This window comes from Mirounga leonina, unplaced genomic scaffold (genome assembly GCF_011800145.1).
Source record: "Mirounga leonina isolate KUSES-001 unplaced genomic scaffold, KU_Mleo_1.0 Mir_114, whole genome shotgun sequence".
NCBI classification, from domain to species: Eukaryota; Metazoa; Chordata; class Mammalia; order Carnivora; family Phocidae; genus Mirounga; species Mirounga leonina.
In genome coordinates, this window is record NW_023270265.1 from 294,559 (window position 1) to 318,253 (window position 23,695).

General features: G+C 51.3%; 1 protein-coding gene across 1 annotated transcript in view; it reads left to right on the forward strand.

The window, feature by feature from the left end:
• Positions 1-23,695, forward strand: part of LOC118021074 (cadherin-23-like) — a 328,706-nt gene that overhangs the window by 139,727 nt on the left and 165,284 nt on the right.

Genomic DNA, 23,695 nt, shown 5'->3' on the forward strand with positions numbered 1-23,695 from the left:
TCTTATCAGGAGTGCTGCAGGGGATGCACAGAGCCCCCTCCTCTCCCGCCCCATCTCTTGGTTAGGCAGAATAGTGCCTGGCTGCAGAGAAGGTTCTGGCTGATGGGATCCCTGACCCCACATCCCTACCTAAAGATGGACCAAGTAGCTCCATTTGGCTGTCCCAAGGCTGGGTGGCTTTGGAGAGAGGGAGTCGGTGAGAGGCCCATGAGGACTGCTCACTCACCCACAGACTGGCTCTGTCCCCATGCTCCTACCCACCCCCCCCACAGGTGGCCTCCCGCCCTGCCCCCTAGTCAGTGAAGTGTCAGCCTCGTGCATCTGGGTAGGCCAGACTGATGGCCAGGAGGATGGCAAGCCACCAGGCTTGTGTCTACCCCTCTCCCAACCACACCCCCACAACAGGGATTGACATTTGGGGGACATTTTTTCCCCTAAAGCTCAAAAGACACCAAGGTATAATGATCAAGAACATAGACGGTGGAGTCTTGTGAGCATATTGCCTCAGGTGGGTCTCTATACCTCAGTATAGAGGTATAGAACAATAAGAAATGCTTACTATCTTGGGTGATTGAGGATCAGAAGACTTAATATATGTAGAGAACCTAATTCATGGATGTAAGTTCCTTTATACGTGTTACTTATTGTTGTTATAATAACATTATTGCTGGCAGCTAATAATAACCTTGGGAAGCTGCGAGTTAGCTGGTGGGAGGAAGACCCTCCCCCTCCTTAGGGATGCAGGAAATCAGGAGTATTGTGGGCTCCCTGGGACCTGCAGCTGCCGGCATGACTCCTATCGTGTCTTTAAGCCCAGGGTACCCCAGGCCCCAAAGCAAATGCCAGACCAGCTCATGTGGTCAGCAGCAGCAGCAAGTGTTCAGGCCTCTCCTCCCCAACCCCATTTCCTCCTCATTCTGGTGCCCAGCACAGGACTCAGCAAAGTAAACCCCAATGTGTACCTGTGGAATGAAGGAAGGGAGGAGAGAAGGAATGTGATTCTAGGGTCATGGGTTTTCAAATTCCAGTATGCCCAAGAATCACCTGGAGCTCCTACCAAAAATGCAGAGTCCTTGGCAACCACAGAGATTCTCATTCTGTGAAACCAGAGTGGGACCCCAGAGTAGTCCTTTCTCACAGCTCCCCAGATGCAGAGGGTCCTTAGGCTAGGGTGTGGGAAAACTAGTCCTAGGAAGGAAGGAAGCCATTCTGCAGGAAGGCAGAGTTCCCCGGGAATTAGGGGGCCCTCTCCTGCTGAGCAGAGGAGGAGGGAGACCCATGCTGGTGCTGGTTTCCTTCATGATTTTTTCAATTTGGGAAGCAAACCAAGTGCCCCCCAGGGACAAGGCTTGTGCTGGAGACCTAAGGGAACACCAGTGAGCCCCAAGAGTGATAGAGTTGAGGCACCAGGATAAGGTGGCAGCATAAAGGGACACCTGGCTGGGTGGGGGATTGTCTCCTCATCTCACTGCCTGTGGGCTGGTTTCAGACATACCCCAGCCTGGATGAAGGTGGGGAGCAAGGAGCCAGGAGCTAGCCTGTGGTCATGACCAGATTGGAAATTCCTGTGTGACACTGAGAGGCCATCCTCCAGGGTATTTGTCCATTCCAAGTTCCTGCTGGGTGCCAGGCCACCAGCCTCAGAACCCCAGGCCCTCGCCAGCCCTTAAAGATGGCCCTAGCCAGCTCTCCTTCCTCACCCCCTCCCCTGGCAGCAGGAGGTAGGAGGGCAGAGCTGCTGAGCCTTTGGTGTCTGGGCTGGGGATGATTGCCTGTGGCAGCTTACTCTGAGATTTCCAGGGACATACTCTCCTGGGCCAGATCCCCAAGTGTGAATAGCAGGTTGAGAAGGGAGACCCAGGATGTGAAACTACAGGTAGGCAATGTGTGTGAAGATGGGGGGCAGGAGGCAGAAACTTCCAGAAGGCTTGCAGCACTTAGCATATCTTTTTAGGCTTCCCACCACAGCAGAAATGTGCTTTGAGGGCTTTTAAGAAGGATGACAAATGGGTTTCCTCTCACATGCCAACTGTGATTGATTGGTAATGGCTGCTTGAAGCCAAACAGGCTCAGTGTGGTATTCAATTGGTAGAGTCTGATATGGGTGCAGAAAGAGAGAGGGCACACAGCACCAGCGGCAAATACTTGCCGTCCTTGCTAAGATAGCACTTGGACCTCGTGTGTAGGGTGGCCTCGATGGTTCTTTAACTCTCTCATGGGTGTTTGTCACCACGCAACCCACAATCCCACCCAAATTCTTTTTAGGCAGCTTGAGGGCAGTCCTTCCCTTTTCCTTCCTTCTGCATCCTGAGTACCTGGCTGACCTGGCTGTCCACCCACCGGTTCCTGCCCACCCTTCTCCCTGGCCCTGGGCTGGCATGGTCTCCGTGTAATCCAGCCTCAGTGTGAGCCTAGAGCAGGCAGACAGGCAGGAGGATGAAGTCTCCAGGGAAGCAGATAGGCAGAAAACTAGGATATGACCTCATCTCTACTTCTCTTGACCAGTAGACACTGTTGCAAAGCACTTTGTCTGCCAAGGATCTGGCCTCACACACCTGCCTTTCCAGTGCTGTGAAGTCTTAGCCCTTTCCTAGGAGGCTCAGCCAGTGTCTGTTTGGCTTGAAGCAGAAAGAAGGAATGCCCACAAGGGCACCTTCATGCTGACTGGCCCAAGCTGGCCCTGAGTACCCCATGGGAGCCTGCTCCCACCCTAGATGCTAGGGAACCATTTTCATTTGAAAGAAAAATGAGGGTCTCTGGTGTTCCTGGAGCCAGGTGTGAGTCCTGTTGGCCACTGTGGGTGACTGAGTCTCTGGGCACCTCCAGAGCTTGGGCAGGGGGTGGCTCTGTCTGTGTGTGGGTGGACACAGGTCTGAGCCCATGAGTGATCCATGGCACGCGGTTAACCTGCTTGGCTCCTTGAGGCCCCCATCCCCTCCGGGCTGTTTATCAGCCCTGCAGCTGGGGGGATTTATGTCTGCACACCAGTGCTTTCACCATTACTAATGACCCCTCTGTTTTGCCAAGAACAAAGAGGCCTTCAGAGGTAAGTTATGGCTCCATTGCCATCAATTTGTTCTCAGCCTCTTATGGCCAAACTGAGACTGAAGAATGACAAGGTTCTTTCCCACAGAGGACCTGGCACAGGTCCCATCTGCTTCCTCAGCCCGTGCCTGCCCTGCCCCTCACCAAGGGCATCACTTCCTCCAGGGCCTGAACAAAATGGGACTCCCATCCCCAACAGCCAGGCCAGCCTGGGATCTAAACAGGCACCCTCCCTTGCCAGATGGAGACAGTCCTCCTTCAAGGGGCAGCTGTGTCCCACACCACACGGAGCACAGAACTTGGAGTCCAAAGTTGTGGGTTCAAGGCCCAGCTCTACCACCTGCAGCAATGTGTCAAAGAAAGGCGTTTGGCCCCTCTTTACCCCGTAATCCTCATCCATGGTACAGGGTTAATAATCTCTGTGGCAGATAAAATAGTGCCAGAGAGACTCTAAAGAGCCATAAAGTATTAAGCCTTATTAATTATCAAGGAAAGATCAGGCCCAAGGGTCCTGGGGACTTGTATTCATTCATTTCCTCCTTTATCCATTTAAGCAGAGAAGTGGTTGCGAGCTATGGGCTCTGGGGCCGCTGTCCAGGGTGCTGACCACTAGCTCTGCTGGCCAGCATAGTTGCCTGTGGCTACTGAGCCCTTGACACGTGGCTAGTCTGTAAGATAACCCACAGGATTTTGAAGACTTAGTATGCAAAACAGATTATAAAGTATCTCATTAATAATGTCTTACGTGATGACCTGTTAAAGTGATATTTTAGATACACTGAGTTAAATACAACATATTATTAAAATTAATTTCATCTATTTTTTTTCTTTTTTTTTTTAAGATTTTATTTATTTATTTGAGAGAGAGAATGAGAGAGAGCATGAGGGGTCAGAGGGAGAGGCAGACTCCCTGCTGAGCAGGGAGCCCGATGCGGGACTCGATCCCGGGACTCCAGGATCATGACCTGAGCCGAAGGCAGTCAGTCGCTTAACCAACTGAGCCACCCAAGCGCCCCATCATCTATTTTTTTTTTAATATGGCTACCAGAAAATTTAAAATACCACCTGTGGCTCACATTCTATTTCTGTGGGCAGCTCTGTTCCAGAGTTAGACTACCTTGCTGGCTTCTACCACTGACCAACTGTGTAACCTTTGAGCTGTTAGTTTTCCAACCTATGAAATGGAGGAAAGAATAGCCTGAGCCTCACAGGGAAGCTATGTGCATACAGTGAGCTAAGACGTGTAAGCACATAGAAGAGCGCCTGATTTTATGGTAGGTGCTCAAAAAATGTGGACTTCTGGCATCCACCCACAGTGAATGGAGGGTCTTCTCTGGGCCAAGAGCTGCACTAATGTCCTGAGAGGGTGTGGGGTCGGAGGTATCATCTTGGCCTCAGGAACCTGTAGTGTAGGTGGGAAGGCAGACTAAAAAGCATGGACTGTGTGGACATGGAGTGATGGCTCCATGGGGGGCCCATTAGATGTTCTTACTACTTCTGTGTATGTTTGAAAACATCTGTAATAGGAAGTGAGAAAGAATCCATGGGAGGGGTCACCACCCCCAGCCGTCACTGGGATAAGGAGACTCACTGAGAAGAGATCACCTAAGCCACCCACTGACTGATAAGCAAGAACTAGCCAGGAACCAGAGTTAGGGTGTTACAGGCAGAGGGAGCAGCATGTACCAGGATCCCAGAGCAGGAGAAAGTACATGTTCATGGAACTGCAGTAAGTCAGCATGGCTGAGCGCAGCGTGCCAGAGAGACCTTGGGGAGAGGAGGCCACTGAGAGAGGCAGGGCCCAGCCAGGCAGGGTGTGGAATGCCCTGCTCAGGAGGATGCCAGGCCTTGCTCCTGAGAGTAGTAGGGAGCCAGTTCAGCAGGGGAGGGACATGGTTGAGGTGTGTTGTACGAAGCTCACTGTGGTCAGACTGGAGCCAGTGGGCTGGGGGGAGGGCAGGGAGGAATAAGCAGCCCAAGGGGAGGCTGTTGTGGTGTCCCCCCACTGGACATCCCAGTGGAGGAGCAAAGACAGTAGAGCCAAAGGAAGGTAAGGAGGTCAAGGTGACAGGAGGTGGCTGTTGGGACAGATGGCATAGGATTGGCCCACGGCCTGAGATGGCTTTAGAGCCCCTTTGAGCGGGGACGTTGCTTAATTTAACACCCGACCACTGTGTGTTCTAGAGGGGAACCCTGTCTTCCTAAGTACCCTTGAGTGGGTGACCAAAACTCTCGAAGGAACAGTTTCCCCAGCCTTTAATGGGGCCAGTCGTATCTTTCTCACAGAGTTGTGAAAATAAAAATAAGTGAGTCTGCTCTCTAAAGTGAGTGGCATTTGGCGAGTGTCCCACAGGTCGCTGCTTGGTAGGACCTCAGCAGACGCCAGCCATTTCCCACCTCCCTTACTGCCATCGGGATGCGGTGGAGACAGGCATGTGGTATGCTGTCCAAAGTCCGCATCACTAGCCGAGGCCACTCCCGCGTGCCAGAAGCCGGGCTCCCCCGGTGGCCAGGAGCCGAGGCTGAAGGCTTCTCAGTCAGCCCCAAGGGCACTGAGGATTCTGTCCTGCCATCACCCTCCTGCAGGCACCCAGACTTCTCACCGGTTCTCCGTCCGCTGAGGTAGGGAGTGCATCTATAGGAGGCTGTGGAGCCCCGGTTCCCAGCACGGGGGTCTGAGACTGGCGGCAGCAGCAGCCCCTGGATACCTGTTGGGCATGCGAGTTCTCGGGCCCCGCCACAGAACTACTGACTTGGGGGCCGGGGACGGGGGCCCACAAAACTGACTTAATGAGTCCTCCAGCGCTCTGTCTGAACCCTTTCTGGAAGCATTTTCATTTTCCACACATGCTAGACTGATGAGTTCTGTTATTTGACTCTCTCCTTCCCATGACTGATGCTAAAGGGACTCCTTTCTGGTGCCAAAAGGGCCTTTACCACCTGCGGAGTGAGGGTGTGGCCAACAGCCCATGATAGCCTTTCCTACCCCGTCCTGCGCTACAGCCTCTCTCTCAGCCTGCACACCGCCTTCCAGGCTGTAGGGGCTCCATCTCTCCCACCGCCCATGCGTCACAGCCCACATCCCTTTCCCCATCGCAGCCTTGCCTGCCTGGGCCTTCTGCAGCTCTGGAGCATCCCCCGGGTTGGGGGGGGGTCATTTATTGGGTGCCTGCCATGTGCTGGGCACTGGCTGGACACATTTACTGCTCACAGCAGTCTGTGAGGGAGACATTATTACTCCATCCTGCACACAGTAAAGCGAGGCTCAGCACATACATAGACTGGCCAAGGGTCACAGCTACTAAGTAGAAGAGCAGGGATTGAACCCAAGTCTCTCGGGCTCCAGAATACACCCATGTTTCATGGCGACAGTGGTTCTCAAAATGTGGTCTCCGGAGGAGCGGCATCCACATCAACATGTAGTAATGGGAATTGTTAGAAACTCAAAATTTTGCATCCCACCCTAAAACTACTGAACTGGAACCTCTGGGAGTGGGGCCCAGCTGATGCTGATGCTGCTGGCCTGGGGACCACACTTTTAGAAGCACTGGTGAGGAAATGCCTGTGTAGTCAGCAGGGGTGAGAGCACCCTCAAGGAGGCCAACATTTGTTATGAGGGGTGAAAAGTGTTTATTCTGTTTATAAAGCATAGATATATACGTGCAGATATATCTGTGGTGTTGGAATTTCATGGGGGTGGAGAAGTTCAAAAAACATGTCTTAAATGGCTGGTAGCGGGGGCGATGCCAGGAAGGTTGAGAAACACTGGCCTAGAATCAGGAATTGAGGAGCAGTGTCAGGGCCAAAATCCCTCACCCCAGCTTGAAAGGCAGTGGCCTCCCTACCAGCCACACTGGGGACCTGCCCAGCTGTGTTAGTGAAGGACAAAGCCCTCATTTGCCAGTCTTTACTGGATTTTACTTTAATATTAACAAGTGAGGCAATTCTTTGAAAATGCATTGAGTACTTTGAAGTGAGGGCTGCATGTGTGTGAGTGCACGGGTGAGTGTGCACAGTGTGTGTGTGTGGAGAGAGAATAATCAGATACAGTCAGCCTTGCACGGGCTTACACATATGCCAGTAACTGAATCAGGCCCCCGGCTGTGGCCTGGTGGGGAGCAGCCATCACAGCAGACCATCGTTTGAAATGTGTCAAAGCCCTTGTGATTAAGCCGCTTGGCATTTTCCTCCCCAACCCGGAGAAGTGAAAACTCAGGAAAATCAGCCCTGCTTTAGACTTTGGAATCACATGCCACAGCCCCCGTCTTGGGGTAGCTCAGCGGGTGCCCGGAAGCACCAGAAACTTCAGAGCATCTGCTGGGCACAGGGGGACCCACCTGGCCGGAGCCAAGAGATGGCCACAGGGAGAGGTGAAGGGCAGATCCAAGACAGGCAGGGGGCAGCTGGTAGAGGACCTAGAAGGTGAAATAAGAGGGTACTTTGAACAAGGCTGGCGGTGAGGGGGGTGAACAGAGGGTCATCAAAAGATTCATCTAATGGGAGTTCTAGATGGATTGGAGCAGAAAGCACCAGGACAAGGATAGTCTGCTCATAGGCTATCACCCCAACTGGGAGGGGTGGTCATTGTAGAGATGGACAAGAAGGAAGGCAGCAGGCTCTGGTGACATACTGAAAATAAATAGTACACAAAAAAGGAGACAAAGAAGCTTCTAACCTCTGGGTCTAGGTTTTTGGGATCCTGGTGGTGGCCTAGGCAGAAAGGGGCATATTCATAATACCCATGATTGCTACCTTAGGCCTGCATCAGCGCACATACCCCAATTTACCAATCCCATACCAAGGCAGATATCATTAATTGATCCCAGCACACTTTCCCATTAGTCTGGACAGGCCACCGAGTCTTACCCAGCCCTCCAGAAGCCACTGACAGTTGGTAGACATTCTCTCTAGAGCAGGAACAAATGTGTCCAAGGATTATTCCACTTGCAGCCCATGACTCTCTTCATTTGAAAATACCCAGGGGCGGTGCCTCTGGTAGATTTTTTATGTAATTATACAAATATACTTGGAAAAATTTAAAGTGTACATATATATATATATAAAAGAAAAATACACTGGCATATTATGTACAGTTCTCCCCTCCACCACCACCATACCTAAATGACAGTGATCTCTCATACCAACACTACATTTCTCCCAGTGAACCTCAGAAAAGCCTGCCCTACATTCTCCCCTGATCTTTCTCCCTCCTCTCTTCAAGGGTGTGCGACTTTCCAGCCAGTCTGCCCCTGCTCCCAATGTTCTTCTGTGCCCCGCCTTTGGGATAAACCAGAGAAGTCTTTGTTCTTCCTCCCTCCTTTAAGGACGCCCTATATGCTCTTTGTCAACAGCAGTAGCTTGCCCCTTGCTGTCAGCGGACTTTTGAGAGGTTTCACTGCCACATGGACTGAGACCCTCCCTTCCCACTTCTTCTCTTTCCCACACCCTCGTCATGGGCAGGACTTTCTGTCCCTTGCTCAGGATGCTGTAGAGCCTCCTGTGTGTCCCATGTACTGTGGGAACACCCCCCGAAGAACTCCCCCTCAGGCCCAATTAGAACCCCTTCTGCTACACACTGGGCCCATCTCCTATAGTTATGGAGGGAGTGCACTGCAGCTCAGCTCAGGGAACCACTTCTCTTCAGACATGGCTGGGGTCTGGCGGACCAGTCATGGCTGGGGAGGTCGCTCACAAGGCTGGGGATTATTCTAGTTTGTGGCCAGGGGTTGTTTGGCCGGGAGATTCTAGTCCGGTTTCCCTGTGTCAACAACCATTTGTCTTTTCAACAAATTTGCCTCTTTCCCACTTTTTCCTCATCTCTCAGGTAACTGCTTTGTATTGGATTTCCAGGGCTTCGAGATCTTTAGAGGATTATGAAATTAGCCACCATCTATTTTGTGTTCTCTTTCTGCATTAGCTTGGCATACCTCAGGCACACAGAACTGATAGAGACATAATTCTTGGATCATGATCAACATCAGTCTGTGTTGGCCCTCTTTAGCTTCATTGTTCATTTTTAATAACACCGTGGACACCGGGAATCCCCCAACCAACCCAGGAGCTAAACTGTCACCCATACGTCACGCCTGGCTGTGCTCTGCCCCATTCCCATAGCCACATCTTTGAATCTTGTGTTTTTTTCATTCCCTTGATTTTACGAAATCTTTCGTCCCATATCTATGGATCACATCTTGTTTGGGTTTAATTGTCTTTGAACCTTATTTAAAAAGTATCATGTTATACATGGTCTCTTGGGACTTGTGTTTTCTACCCAATATTATATAGCTGAGGTTCATTCATATTTTTTTTTTTTTTGGTGTAGGTATCATTTGTTCTTTTTTATTACTGCATAGTGGTCCATCGTGAGAAAATGCCACAGGCAATCTGTTTTCCCGCCGATGGGTGCATGCCCTGGTCTCTGCTATTACAAACCCTGCTATTCTGAACAGCATCTTGTATGTCTGTCGCTGAACACGTGTGAGAGTTTGCCTGGGCTAGACATCCTCTCTGACCCTCACCATAGCCCCAGGATGTGGCTGACCAAAGCCATCTCACAGACAAGGAAACTAAACTCCCAGAGCTCCTGAAACGTGCTTAGGGTCACACAGCCCCTAAGTGGGGGACATGGGATTTGAATCTAGATCTCCCTGCTTCCAAAACTCACATTCATTCTGCCATCCTTTACTGTTCTGCCTGGGAAATGAAGTGATTCATGTCAACCCACTGGTCTGTGTGTGGACTGGAATCCCAGGATTCCTTCCTTCATTCCTTTAACTCCAAATATTGATTGAGTACCTACTGTGGGCCAGGCTCCATGCTAGACCCTGGGGACGAACGGTGAGTGGAGGCCACTGTCACTGCCCCTGTGGAGCCCACATGCCACTGAGAAGTCTACAAAGGCAGTGTCGGGTGGCTGCTTGGAGCATTGGGGAGGAAGCACAGGGTGAGGAGAGGTAGCAGGGGAGGGCCAGCCAGGAGGGGAGGGGGTTGGCAGTGCTGCACTGGGAAGGTTGCTGTGCTGGCCTCAGCCCCCCCCCCCCCCCCCCGCCCGCAGGCTGTGGGCACTGGAGGAGATTTGCCCCTCCCCTCAGAAAAGGTCTCAAATATCTTTTGGGGGCTTTGAACCTGAGATGAGCCCCTCTAAGCAGCTCAGATTCCCAGCTCCCTTTTTCATCTGACTCCCTGGATGACTGCTCAGCTTTCAAGGCAGCCCCCAGCCGGGGCTAATCTGAAATAAAAGTTTTTATTTATCTAGCTTGATACCTGGTACAAGGTTAAATCATACAAGAGAAAAAGCAATAAAAGAGAAAGATTAAGCGAAAGGCGCTGTCTTAGGCATGCCCTTTTGCAATATGGTTACAAAGATATTAAGCCTGAAGTCACTCAACAACCCCATGCTGCAGTCCCGTCTCTCTGGGCTCAGCTCCGAGGGGCGGAGGGAGGAGGAGAGGATGGGGTGGGGGTGTGGGAGGGGGGCCGCCCTGGGGCTCCCCGCAGACCGGGTAAGTAAGCAGATGGAGTTCCAGGAGCTCAGCCCATCACCATCCCCCACCCCCACACAGCTCTGATTCATGACTCCCCGGGGGGAACAGAAATGTCGGCATCTGCCTCTACGTTCCCATCAGCAGATCCCTGTCTTCGGGGTTTGCTGTGTGCCAGCTATGAGCAGGGCACCCCAGGGAGAGGGCTCAAGTGTCAGGTGACCCTGAGCAGGTGACTCCTCTTGTTTGTGCCTCAGTCTCCTCATCTGTAAAATGGGAATGTTAACAGGGTTTAACCAAAAACTTATCATCTGGTTGATGGCAAGCACAGACAAGGAAAGATACTAGGGTTGCTCGGCAGGTAGGTGGGAATGGAGTCTCTAAAAATACCAAAGTCACGGGCACATGCCCCTCTTCCCTGCCTGCAAAACCTAACACTTCGGCTCTCTGGAAAATCCCCAAGTGTTGCAGGGGCCCCTGTGGTGTGGGGAGATGGGCAGTTCCATGTGCTATATGATTCACCTGGTCTTTTGCCCCTGATCCCTTGAGGGCCTCCCCTGCACCACCACTGGAGGTGGGTAACTCACTGGGGCCCCTGCTCTCAGCACCTTCCACAGCCACTGGAATGGCCCAGCATCCCCTGGACACTCCATGACCCCAGAACCGAAATGGATCATGGGAAGAGACAGGGGCTGCTTCTTCCCTACTCCTGCAGCTGCACTTGGGACCTGGGCCCCATGGCACCACTGCTTGAGTCCCTGTGCACTGTTTGCCCCACCCCATATAAACAACTCCTCCAGCTCCAGCCTGCAGTCCTCTCTGTAGGGTCCAGACAGGGCCCTAGGGACACCATGCCACCCTCTCCACCCCCATCTCTCCGGCAGAACCTGTGTTTAAAGCAGTTTAAAACAAGAAAGGGAGGAGAAGGGGCCTTTCTTTTAGCCAGAAGGTCAGCCACTGAAAACCCACCCACCAGTTCACTAGACATGTCCATATAGGCCCCAGGGAGAACCCAACTGCACAAGTAATTCATCAAGAAAGCTTAAAGCATAGCCTATAGAACAAAGACCTCAGGAGGTCAGGAAAGGATTTGTTCTCTGAGAGGGCAGCCCTCCAGGGATGATTTGGAGACCATGAGGAAGGGAAATGTCACCAGCCAGGGCAGGTTGTGAGCACACATTCCAGGGACTTCCTGTCCAGCCCTAACACCCTGTTGCAGCATGGGACTCCCACTGAGGACCTCTGAATGCCAGACCAAGGAGCAATCACCATCAGTAAGAGTAGTTAGCACTTCCAGAATGCTTAGGAGCCGATCCAGATGCTTCACCTGCATCAACTCTTTTAATCCTGCCAACCCCATGAGGTGTTGTCATCCCCTTTTATAGATGAGGTCCAGTTGCCCAAAGTCACATGGCTTCAGAACCCACATTTCTGCAGGACCCCTGACCTCACGCTCCCCTGCCCCATCCTGAGCACCTGTTGGGACTGCCGAGGTTCGGGAACCGCCAGACCTAACTCTGGGCTCAGCTGTCTTGCGGCGCCCCACAGCCTCTCCCTCTGCCTCCCTGTCAAGTGCTCTGCCTGAGTCAATTAACTAGCTGCCCTATTCAAATATTTGACCAATATCCTGGAAACAGAGATTTCAGAGCTGATACTTTCAGACATTGATTGAAGTGAACAAACATTCCAGCACAGAATGAATTTGTTGCTCCCGCAGTCTCCTTCTGCCGCTCGGTGCTCCATCCCAGCCCCCCCAGAAGGCATTGCTTCTGTTGGGGGAAGTGAGGTGGGCTCAGGCTGCCTCTGCTTTCTAGCCCCCTGCCCCTCCCACCCGCCCCTGCTGCCAGCTCTGAAGGGCCACAGCAGTGAGGCGCTTTTGAATCAGTGCTAGCAGAGGCTGAAGGGCACCTCACAGCAGTGTCCCACACTCCTATTTTAAAGGAGCCAGTGACTGATTTTTCTTCATAATGATGGTGGGAGTCTTTGGTGTCCAGGAGAGCAATTTAGTTGAGACTTAAGGGAGCATTTTGCAGATGAGGACTTGAGGTCCTGGGGTGCTGTGGGTTCTCTAGAAGTCTGCAGGGACAGGAGAGTTGCCTGTTCCTGACTCAGCAGGCACTTAGCAAGGTCACCAACCAGCCTCCCTACTTGTGGTCTTGGGGAAACAGGCTCTAGATTGGAAATCGGAAATGGAAAACCATTCCATCGAGAAGCTTGAGGACTTGTGGGGAGGAAGCCTGTGAATAGTTGCTCATCCATCCACATAGCACTCACTGGTTGTCAGAAAGCCATCGGGAAGATCAGAGGAGGCAGAGAGCGCTGGGGGGCTAGGGCTGGGGTGAGGGCACCAGCCTCACCCACATGCTGATCCCCAGAGAGATGATTTTAAGTGGCGCACGGGTAGGGTGTGAAATCACATCGAACCACACAGTGAAACAGTTATTCCCTTCCCAGTTCTCTCTCAGAATTTCTATTTCTGTCAGTTCTGTCCAGGAGAAAGTACAATTGGGTGCTCACACCTTTAACACCTTGCTCCCCTTTGGCTTATCTTCCCATTTAAGGAGAAGAGAGTGGGCTGGAGCCATCAGATGGCAAGCTGGTGTGGCTAAAATTCTAACCACGTAGGCTCATTTTATCCATTTTACAATCACTATTTATGGTCAGTGAACTGGTTCTCCATTTGTGAAACTCTTAAATGGATTCTTTTAGAATGCGTTGTTGAAGAAAAAAATTGAGTCCGATTAAGGAAAAGAGTAAAGGGGGCGCCTGGGTGGCTCAGTTGGTTGAGCGACTGCCTTCGGCTCAGGTCATGATCCTGGAGTCCCGGGATCGAGTCCCGCATCGGGCTCCCTGCTTGGCGGGGAGTCTGCTTCTCCCTCTGACCCTCCTCCCTCTCATGCTCTGTGTCTCTCATTCTCTCTGTCCCAAATAAATAAATAAAATCTTAAAAAAAAAAAAAAAAAAGGAAAAGAGTAAATAATAATACAAGGTACATGCAGGTATGGCAAAAATTGGGAGGGTAGCATCCAAAGGGCTGAGGATCGGGCATCCTGACAGGAAGTAGACCTGAGCTGGCCCCTTCCCCAGCTATAGAATGGAGAGACGGGATGTTGGAGGCTCTGAGAGTCCCATCCATACATGCAAAGTGTTCAGAACAGCGCGTGGCACGGGGCAAGCACTCAGGACACACGAGCGCTCTGTTGGATGGGATCTCATAAGGGAGCCACCCTGGAAGTGGGGGGAGCGCTAGCACCTGGGATGGAAGAGTGGGTGGGGGGAGGTGGGGAGGAGGGCATCCTGGGCAGGAGGGGCTGACCAGAGCAAAGGCTTAGAGGGAGGGGACTATTCATGAAGCGTCTACAAGGCGACAGGCAGACTAGCCAGGCTGCAGAAGAGGAAAGATGATTTGAAGGGTCTTGAGGGTCAAGCGAAGGGGCATGGAGTGTTCCTTTCAGGGCATCTGTGGTTCCAAGAATCTGAAAGCACTTAGGAAGCTGGTTCCTGTGGGAATCCAGGGCAGACACTCCTGGGAGTGGGGCCTTCTGCGAAGAGGAACTGGAACAGCAAGCTTGAGCACACTCTCCTTTCTTACAGTTTCCCATGGCTATGATAACAAACATCAGCAAACTGCAGCTTATAGCAACAGAAATGTATTCTCTTATGGCTCTGGAGACCAGAAGTCCAAAATCAGTCTTATGGGGATAAAATCAAAGTGTCAGCAGGACTGGTTCCTTCTGGGTCACCCAGGGAGGATCCATTTCTTGCGTCCTCCAACCACTGGTGGCTCTCAGCCTTTCTTCATCGGCCCAAGGCTGCATTACCCAATCTCTTTTCCCCTGGCCATGTTGCCTTCTCCTCTTCTGTAGTCTAATCGCCCTCTGCCTCCCTCTTCAAGGACCCTTTTGGTGACATGTAGAGCCCAGAAGATAATCTGCGCATCACATGATGCTTCACTGAATCCCGTACGCCATGTAAAGTAACATTCAGAGGTCCCAGGGATCAGGAGCTGGCTGTCTTTGATGGCTGTTAATTCAGCCTACCACAGCATCTTTGCCCTGCTCTGGCCATTTGCCTCACTCATCTCTCTCTACCCCACTGGCGCCCTCGTGATCTCACTGAGTGCGTCCGTGATGGCCATCCTGTCCCCTCTCCATCATGGCTGTCCCCGGATCATCCTTCCGGCTTCTGTCTCAGCTGTCAACCATCTTCATATTCTAGCTTTCTGATTCCAGATTTCCTAGAGGGCATCAGATTGGCCAGTTCATCATCACAAGCAGTGTCCACAAGCCTTAGGGAGCTGGCAGCCAGAGGTGGTATCACCCAAGATAGCCAGCGCAGAAGAGGGCAACAGGGCCATGAGTGGGGCAGACCCTAATCCATCTAGTATGTCTTAAATGACAGACAGGCCAATGGGACAGAATGCAGCTCTTAGAACTAGATCCACATATAAACATGGGAACTTGATATATGGTAAAGGTGGTGCCACAAATCAATGGGGAAGAGATGACTTGTTTAGAAGCCGGTGTTGGGAAAACCAGCTCACTATGTGGAGAAAAATAAAGCAAGATCCCCACCATACACCGTATACCAAGGTGGACGTCAGATGGATTAAAGATGTCAACGTGAACAGTAAAATATAAAGCTCATAAAAGGAAATGTGGGGGTATATCTTCATGACCTTGTGCTTGGAAAGGACTTAGCACCCAAAGAGCACATGTGGAGATGAAAGATTGATCTACATCAAAGGATTCCCAATTCAGTTGGAATGTATAGTTAAAGCTAACAACAGATGATGCGTGGGGAGAAGATTTCTGCAACAATTAAAACCAACAAGGGACTATAGACTGTATAAGGAATCCCTGCAAGTCAGTAGGGAAAAGTTGGGAAATTCAATGGAAAAATAGGCACAGTGTATTCACCAGGATGGGGAAGCCCGCCAACTAGGGGACCCCAGTGTAGAGGTGCTGAGGCTGAGTTGAGGTCAGGGCATTGCAGGTGGCAACTACAGTGACCAACCCCCTCACACCCTCCGCGTGGGCATGTGGGCCAGGTGCCCCCACTGCCTGCTTTTGTGTGATCTCACAGCTAAGAATGGATTCTAAAGAATCATTTTGCAAGTGATTTGATGGTAGTAAATCCTATCTTTGAACTCCACTCGAGTGAAATATTATATCTTACCCCCAAAGTTCCATTCTTCTCACGAGTAGACCTGTATTACAAAAAATGGTGCTCAATTATTCTTGTGTTTTGAATTTCATCAAAAATCTTGTGGAAAAATGTGTTCTCTCTTGTTAAATAGGTTCCAACATCATGTCCTCGATTTTGCCTCTTGACCCGCAAAGTCTAAAATATTTACGATGGCCTTTTACAGCAAAGGTTTGCCAACCCCTATACTAGAGAACATTCTGTATCAGTTAGAAGCCACAAACTTGGAGGTTAAATCACACGAAATCACTATTCTTGCAGGTCAAAAATGGTGGAATGTCAGCAATTTCATATGGTTCAACTTAATAGATATACAGACGGCAAAAGAGATAAATCTTGAAAGCCTAGCATTGAGTGGTGAAAGAAGTAGAAAGAAATAGCACGATACCACATATGTAAGTAAAACAAGCCAACAGGAGGTATTTAACAAGAATACGTGTGTGTGCAGGGACGTTTTAGCAAAACACTGGAGTTGGTACTTCTTTGGGAGAAGGAGGTGGCGGAATGAGGGCTGAAGAGGAAAACCCAACAGTGATAACATTGATCAGAATTTATCGAGGCATCACCCAGGGCGCTGTTCTAAGCAGCTTACATGTATTAACGCATTTGCTCCTCATGGCATCCCAGCGAAGAAGGTGCTGTCATTGTCCCCACAACATGGATGAGGAAACAGAGCTCAGAGAGGTTAAGTAACTTGCCCAAGGCCACTCAGCTTGTCAGCGTTGGAGCCAAGATTGGACTGAGGCAGTTTGAGCTCCAACTTCGGAGATCAAATGTGAAGTTGAGAAAGCTAGGTGGAACTCAAAGGGGTGTAGGTGGACCCAACGGATCTGGCTCCACCCTTTTACCTCAACCCCAACCTGCTCTGTGCCCAGGAAAGCCCTCCTATTTCTTTCTCATCCTGCTTCTGCAGAATTCAGAGCACCCACCTTAGAGGCTGGCCATCCTACAAGGACAGGGCCGAAGAGTTAGGAGGTATGGACACTGTCCCTAACTTGACCTAACCTGGAGTGTTGGGATGTGCTACTCACAGGATGAAATGACTGCCTGAATGTTCCCTGAGAAATGGCTCCAGCATTAGGATGCTGAAGTGGCAGCTTTGGACCAGATAGTCTGAGTTCAATCCTGGCTCCCAGTGCAGTAGCCTGTGGGACTGCCACAGATCACATCTGTAAATTGAGGTGAAAACACCTGCTTCAGAGGGAGTAATGCTTAGCACAATACCTGGCATATAGTAAATGCTCAGTAAATTACTATTATTCCCGAGTTCATTGACCTCATCTAGAAGTGACTGCTTCCCACTGCATGTTCTTGAAAGAAGAACAGTCAAGAGTGGAGAGGAGGAGTGCCTGGGTGGCTCAGTCGGTTAAGCATCTGACTCTTGATTTGGGCTAGGGTCATGATCTCAGGGTCATGAGATTGATCCCTGCATCAGGCTCTGCACTAGACGTGGAGCCAGCTTGAGATTCAATCTCTTCCTCTCCCTCTGCCCCTTCCCGCACTGCTCATGCATGCACTCTCTCTCTTTCAAAAAAATAAAAATAAAACCTTAAAAAAAAAGAAGAGAGGAGCCTGCATCAGCCTATTTATCTACCAAGTCTTCTTGTCCTTCTGTTATCCATCTGTCTGCATCCTTCCCCTCCTTTAAACCTTATCTTCCCACTCACTGCCTCCAGAAGCCTCCCCTGACTACCCAGCTTGCATGGTCTGGTCAGTTGATGGAAGCAGGTTGGTCAGCTCCATTCCATTGCTCATTGGATGTTCATGCTCTCTGCCCAGCTCAGCTTAAATTTTCTCTCTGACCTGTCACCTCCTACCACATACCCAGCACTATGTCCCCTCCGGGCTGTGACTACCTGCTGGGCTCAAGAGTTCACAAGGCTCTGACTCCTTTGCCTCATTCTCTCCCTCCCCATCCTGGAGATCATGGAATCCTCTGGAATTCACATGTTCATCAGGCCCCCGGATGTGAGCCACTGAAGCTAAGGCCTATTTGGGCCCCAACCATGTTGCCCTGAGAACCCAGAAAGAAGCCATGCTTTCCTGAGGGACTCACGTGGGCCTGAGCAGCTGCCAGGAGACTTGACCTAAGTTATGCATCCTTAGGAGGACCCTGCAAGGGAGAGAGGGCCTTTCCACTTTACCTCTGAGAACGTGGAGGCCCACCCAGCGTGGCCTGCCCGGGATTGCCCACGTCATGTGTGGCGTGGCCAGTGGTTGGTGCCAAGCCATCCATGTCCCATTATCCAGGACCTCATCCCATATGCAGGATCCACATCACTCCCCAGCCATCTCTGCTCAGAGGGGACCATCTAACACCCACATTTCTACTGTGAAATTTGCCCCCCTTCCTGTTTCTTCAGGGAACCGAAGACCACACCAGCCGCCTTTCCTCTGTGGCCCTTGTGATTCAGAACAGCTAACTGGGGCTTGGCTAACTTGGAGCGGCTCTGGGCAGCCCTCCTGTGATTAGCACTGATTTTTCCTGGCTCCTGGCTCCGAGAGTGGTGCCTTCTGCTTGCAGTGGAAGATTTGCACACAATGTGGGCTCAGCAGGGAGAAGGGGCTGGCCTAGAGTGACAGCAGAAGACAGAAAGCTTCTCTGAGCCCACTTGTCCCGTAGCTGTAATTAAGATGCCAGTGGAGTCCTGCCCGCGCCCCAAGGATGTCATGCAGGGCCCTCTACAGAGGCTGCATCTTCACCTTGCAATAAGCACTACTGCTGTCCCCATTTCACAGATGAGAAAACGGGGTCAGAAAAGTTATGTAACACATAGGGTCAGCCAGGTCAAGAAGTGGCAGGTCTATGTGAGCCTGAAGTCCACGTGCTTTCCATGAAGCCACCAGCCTCGCTGGGTTGTCATGACAACGCCATCATGGACAGACCCTTCCCACACTGTTCCCTTTTCACAGGTGGGTAAACTGAGACTCAGAGAGCTCAAGAAACTCAAGGTTGTACAGTTGGTGAAGCGGTAGATACTGAACTGGCTCCGGATCCGGTTTTTATTCTGTCCACTGTACACATCACTTTTTCATCCATACCACAAGTCTGGGCAATAGAAGCATAACTCGGTAGGGTCGTTCTGGGAGGTCGGTGTGAGAGGGGTTAGGAAGGGCCAAGTTGCAGAAAGTGCTGGAAGCTAGGCAGACTTGATGATGGGCATGAGGGAACTTTTTAGGGTCTTGCCGGACAAGAGGATGCTGACCTGGGAGCTTACAGCACATGCCTGTGCAGCCCCGACCCAGGCCCGCCTCCGCACCGCCCAGTGCTCCCTCCCCTGCGGGTGGGGGACATTCAGGCCACTGAGGTCAGGTCTTTGTTTGAAGGACAGATAATTAATCCCACAAAGTAATCCCCGGAACATTCCGGCAGATTTATGGAGATCGCCTCTGTCCTGGGAACTCTGCCTTACCATCTTTCATTTCCCAGGCAAAGCGAGTGACTTGTTATATCACAGGCCCCGCGCCAATAGGAATTTCATTTAGGGGAGTTCTCCAGGTGCAGGGAGATTGATAACCCCGGCTGAGAACCCATGATGGTGCTGGGGTCAGGCAGGGAGGGGAGCAGAACAGGCACCAGGCTACCGCCTCCTGTCCCCTTGCCAATCCCCATCCTACTCCCAATACCAGGGGCCCAGTGTCATGGGATTCACCTGCCACAGGCCACAGGGACCCAGGTAGCATCCAGTCCAGCCCTTCTTCCAAGTCACAAATGGGAAAAGCAAGGCCCAGAGCAGTGAGGGAAGGGCCTGTTTCCCAGGCCAGCTCTCTCAGCTACTCTGCCCCAGCCCTCCCCCACAGTTACCTCTCCCCCAGCCCCACTCCCCTGCTCTGCCCCGAAGCTGCCTCGGGTGCAGGAGTCAGAGTCCATCACTGGGGGAGGCTCCTCAAAGCCCCTGGTGGGAGTCCTTGAAGCCTGCTTCCCAAGGGGGCTTTTACAGTAGGGAGAGGAGGGGGGTTGGCAGCTTACCCACCACACAAAGAGGGAAAGGGAGAGCAAAGAAGGGGAACATGGTCCTGGAGGTCATGGTCCCCTTTGCTTGCTTCTGGTCTATTGGCTCTGCGTCTAGCTTGCTGGGCGGTTTGGGTAGCTCTTTTAACAGAGTTTGAGCTAAGTTGATTACTTATAAATATTTATCAGGTACCTCTCCTGTGCCAGCTTCTGGGGATATAACCATGAACAAGACAGATAAAGCTGTTGACCTCATGGAACTTACAGTTTAGTGAGGAAAATAGAAAAGAAATCGACAGATGAGTGCATGAGATAAGTTTAGAGAGTTGACAGGTACTTGCAAGAAAATAAAACACTGGTGGATTGGGGGTGGATTGGAGAGTGAATGAGCTGGGGCGACCTGGCTGGGGTGGTTGGGAAAGTCTTCCTTGATATGGTGACATTTGACAGAGGCCTGAGCAACAGTGGAGGAGGTGGTGACTTAGAGCTATGAGGGAAAAGAGTTCCAGACAGAGGACATAGCATGTGCAAAGGCCCTGAGGTATTAACAAGCTGGGTATATCTAAGAAACAGGAACCCAGAAAGAGGTTGGATGAGGGTAGGGTGTGGTGGGGAATAGAGGATTGGCTACAAGAAATTCAGAGAGCTGGACTGGGATGGCGCACTTAGGGTCTTGCCCAGACCAGGATGAGGAATTGGGATTTTATTCCATTTGCCCTGGGGAAACATTCCAATGGAGTTACTTGATCTGAAAGGCCTTGGTCAGGCCTTTAAAAGATCAGAGAAAGATGGAGCATGGGCTGGAGAGGGGGCAAGAGGAGAAGCAGGGAGCCAGCCGGAAGGCCGCTGAGGTAACCAGGTGAGAGAGAATCTGGAGTCCTACACTCAACCATCCGGGCTCTGTCCCTTGTCAGTCCAGCCACTCACAACTCTTCTTAACCACCCCCAGCCTCTCTGGCAGCCACCCCTGTCCTTCAGAGAACTCCCTCATTGTCCAGAGCCCCACACTGGCCTGGCCCGCTCTCCCCTGCCCCAGCTCATCCCTCCTGCGTCTCTCCCACAACTCAAGACAAAGCTCTCTCCTAGGCCAGCCTCAAGCCGTTCCTCCTGCACACCCGGCCTCATCCGCACTCCAGAGCAGGGGCCAGGCTGCGGGCACCCCAGAAGTGAAGGGTGAGCCTGCTCACCACCCAGACAGTGGGGGGACAGTGTGGCGGCGCGCAGGACGGGACTGGCCAACTTGGCAGCGCCTTGTCAACAGGAACCGAGCCTGGTGGGGCTGGCTCCTTCCTGAGGCTCTTAGCCGGCACTCCATAATTAAAGCCATAAGTCATCTTCCGTCGGGGGAGCTGCAGGCTGGGGCTCACAGCTGGCAATGCTCGGGGCTTGGTGCTGGGAGGAAGAGTGGGCTGCACATCTGGGCAGAGGTTGGCGGGCTGAAGTGCAAAGACCGCCCTCCTTTCTGGCTTTGACGGAGGTGCTGTTCAGGCTCTGAGGCTTGGGGTTGGGGACTGTGCCAGGAGCTTCCTCCACAAACAAAGGACTTCCTCTTTCCCCTGGGCTCTGAGTCTCAAGCTTGCAGACACCCCCAAAAGATACCATCTGTCTCCCACAAGATTCGGAGCTCCTCTTCCCCCTCCAGAAGGGTCTATTCACAGAGCTGGGAGTGGGGGTCCCAGAGGGTGCCCAGCCCCTCGGCTGTGCTGGAAGCTTCCCAGAGAAACTGCCCTCCTGCCAAGAGAGTAGGGGTCTGGAGCCCAGATCAGACCTTGTAATTCAGAGGACTCTGGCCTCCTATCCCGAGGGGGAGAAGGAACCTGAACTCTGACCTGTGGCTCTCTTTTTCAAAAGTGTGGTCAGAGTCTTTGTGGAGATTTTGGTTGCTGACCCTCCTCCTTGGCCAAAAAGGCAAGGATGTCTCTCTTTCTCCCATTTCCTGCTTGCTCAGCAGAAGCTCCTGCCTGTGTGAGCCAAGGGGACGGGAACATCTCGGGACACCCTCCCTGTCTGGCCAGGCTCACTCATCAGGCATTCCGAACACCCACTCGGTGTGGGGCACCGGGCCAGGACCTGGGGACACAATGTGACATCTAGGACTGACACCGGAGCAGGGAGGATGAGGGCTTTCTGGAGGCTGGGCTGCTGGGATGAAATGGCCACCCGTCTCCCCCACCGCAGCCCTGTCCAGGACCCTGGCCTTCGTCAGAGAAGCAGGGCCGGGATCGCTGGCAAATGTGAAATGTTACATATTTAGAAGAGTACAGAACCTGATACAACCCCCGCCCCCCAGCCCCATGTTCACCATCCAGATGACGCTGGTTGGCGTTTTGCCCTATTGGCTTCTGAGGTTTTTTTGCTCTTTTTTTGGTCCTTGGTTGGAAAATGAAACTTTTACCATGTTGGCAACACCTTTTCTTTCATTTTCAATAAGCCCGGAGGCTTCTGTCTGAGGACTGAGTAGAAAGTGTCAAAGCTTCTAATCTTAATGTGACTTCAAAAGGGGGGGTGTCCCTGCTTGAAGATGGACTTTGTCTCAAGTGACGTTAGGAATCCTTTATTTTGTTCAGTGTGCACTTCAGAAGTCCTTATCAGAGATGTAGACAGTCTTTAAGGATGAACTGAAATTTGCTGTAATGACTCTAGAAACTGTTGGGAGGGAGAGTTTTAAAAATGATGGACGAAATGTTGACGATGGTTGACTCTAGGTGATGGGTAGATAGGGCTTCATTGTGCTCTTGTCTCTACCTTTGTGTATGTTTGAAATTGTCCACAGTGAGAGCTCATTTCTTTTTATAAGTGTGGTCCCCAAAGCTTCCAGGGGACCCACCACTGGCCCGGGACCCCCATCTGACCATGGGGGAATCCACATCTGACCGTGGCCCAGTCAGGCACCCAGACTTGAACCAGACTTGAGGTTGACCCAGCAGACCCAGCTCCACGTCTAACTTGCCATGTAATATTGGCCAAGATCCTCCCCATCCCTGCCCCCCAGCTCCACAGGGGAGATGAAGAAGTTCGAACCTGATGGACCTCTAAGCAGTCTTCCATTTTCCCTCTCTGACTCTGGACACATCTAACTTGTGTGCTCAGAGACCCCACAGGAGGGTAACTGTGGAAGCAGCCCATTTTACACCTTCACTTTCTTCATTAGGTTTCCCACACCACCTCTCAAGAGAGTTTTGGAGAAAGGCTTCTGTGGCCAATAAGTTGGAGAGATGCTGTATTACAACATCTCCTTCTGGCAGGTCACAATGCACATTAGCACATTAAAGGCTCTGACAAGTCTTGCAGTGAAGATACCTGCTCAGTGTTTCTGAAATTTTCTTGACCACAGAACTTTTTAAAAGTTGGCTTTTCTTATATCCTATGCATCAGAGTTCCCAGAGATACCCTCTGGGAAAACCTGACCTTCTTGTTTTCGTATTGGTGGACTCCTACCCCATAGGACAAATTCGCCATCTTTTCTTATGAACATAATGATTTCTGACCCATTTTCAGTAGAACGCAAGATTTTTTTATGCTTTCCACATTGTTGGGTGGGTTTTGTACTTAGCTAAATTGGTAGTTCTTAACCCCAGTCTTTCCCTGACCAGAAATATCTGCTTTGATGTTACACTCTGAGTCACTGACCAGAGGCTGGAAAACCCTCCATCATTGGGAAACTATGCCTGGCACAGTCTGGGGCTTTCCTGGTAGGACCTTCTAGAAGCAATGTTTCTAGGGAGGAGTGGGAGAGAGAACACAGGCTTTGGCATTAAAGGCTGTGGGTTCAGATTTTAGTTCAACCACTTACCAGCCATATGACTTGAGACAAATTAGCCTCTCATATCAGTTTACTAGTCAGTGGGGCTCCTATGAGGATTTAGCAAGATAAAATGTACCAAGTACCAAGTGTCCTTCCTTCGAAAGAATTTATAGCAACAGCTAATATTTACTGAGTACTTACTATATGCTGGACACTGTGCTAAACTAAATAGATGCATTTCCAGCTTTTGCATTCACATCAGTTCTA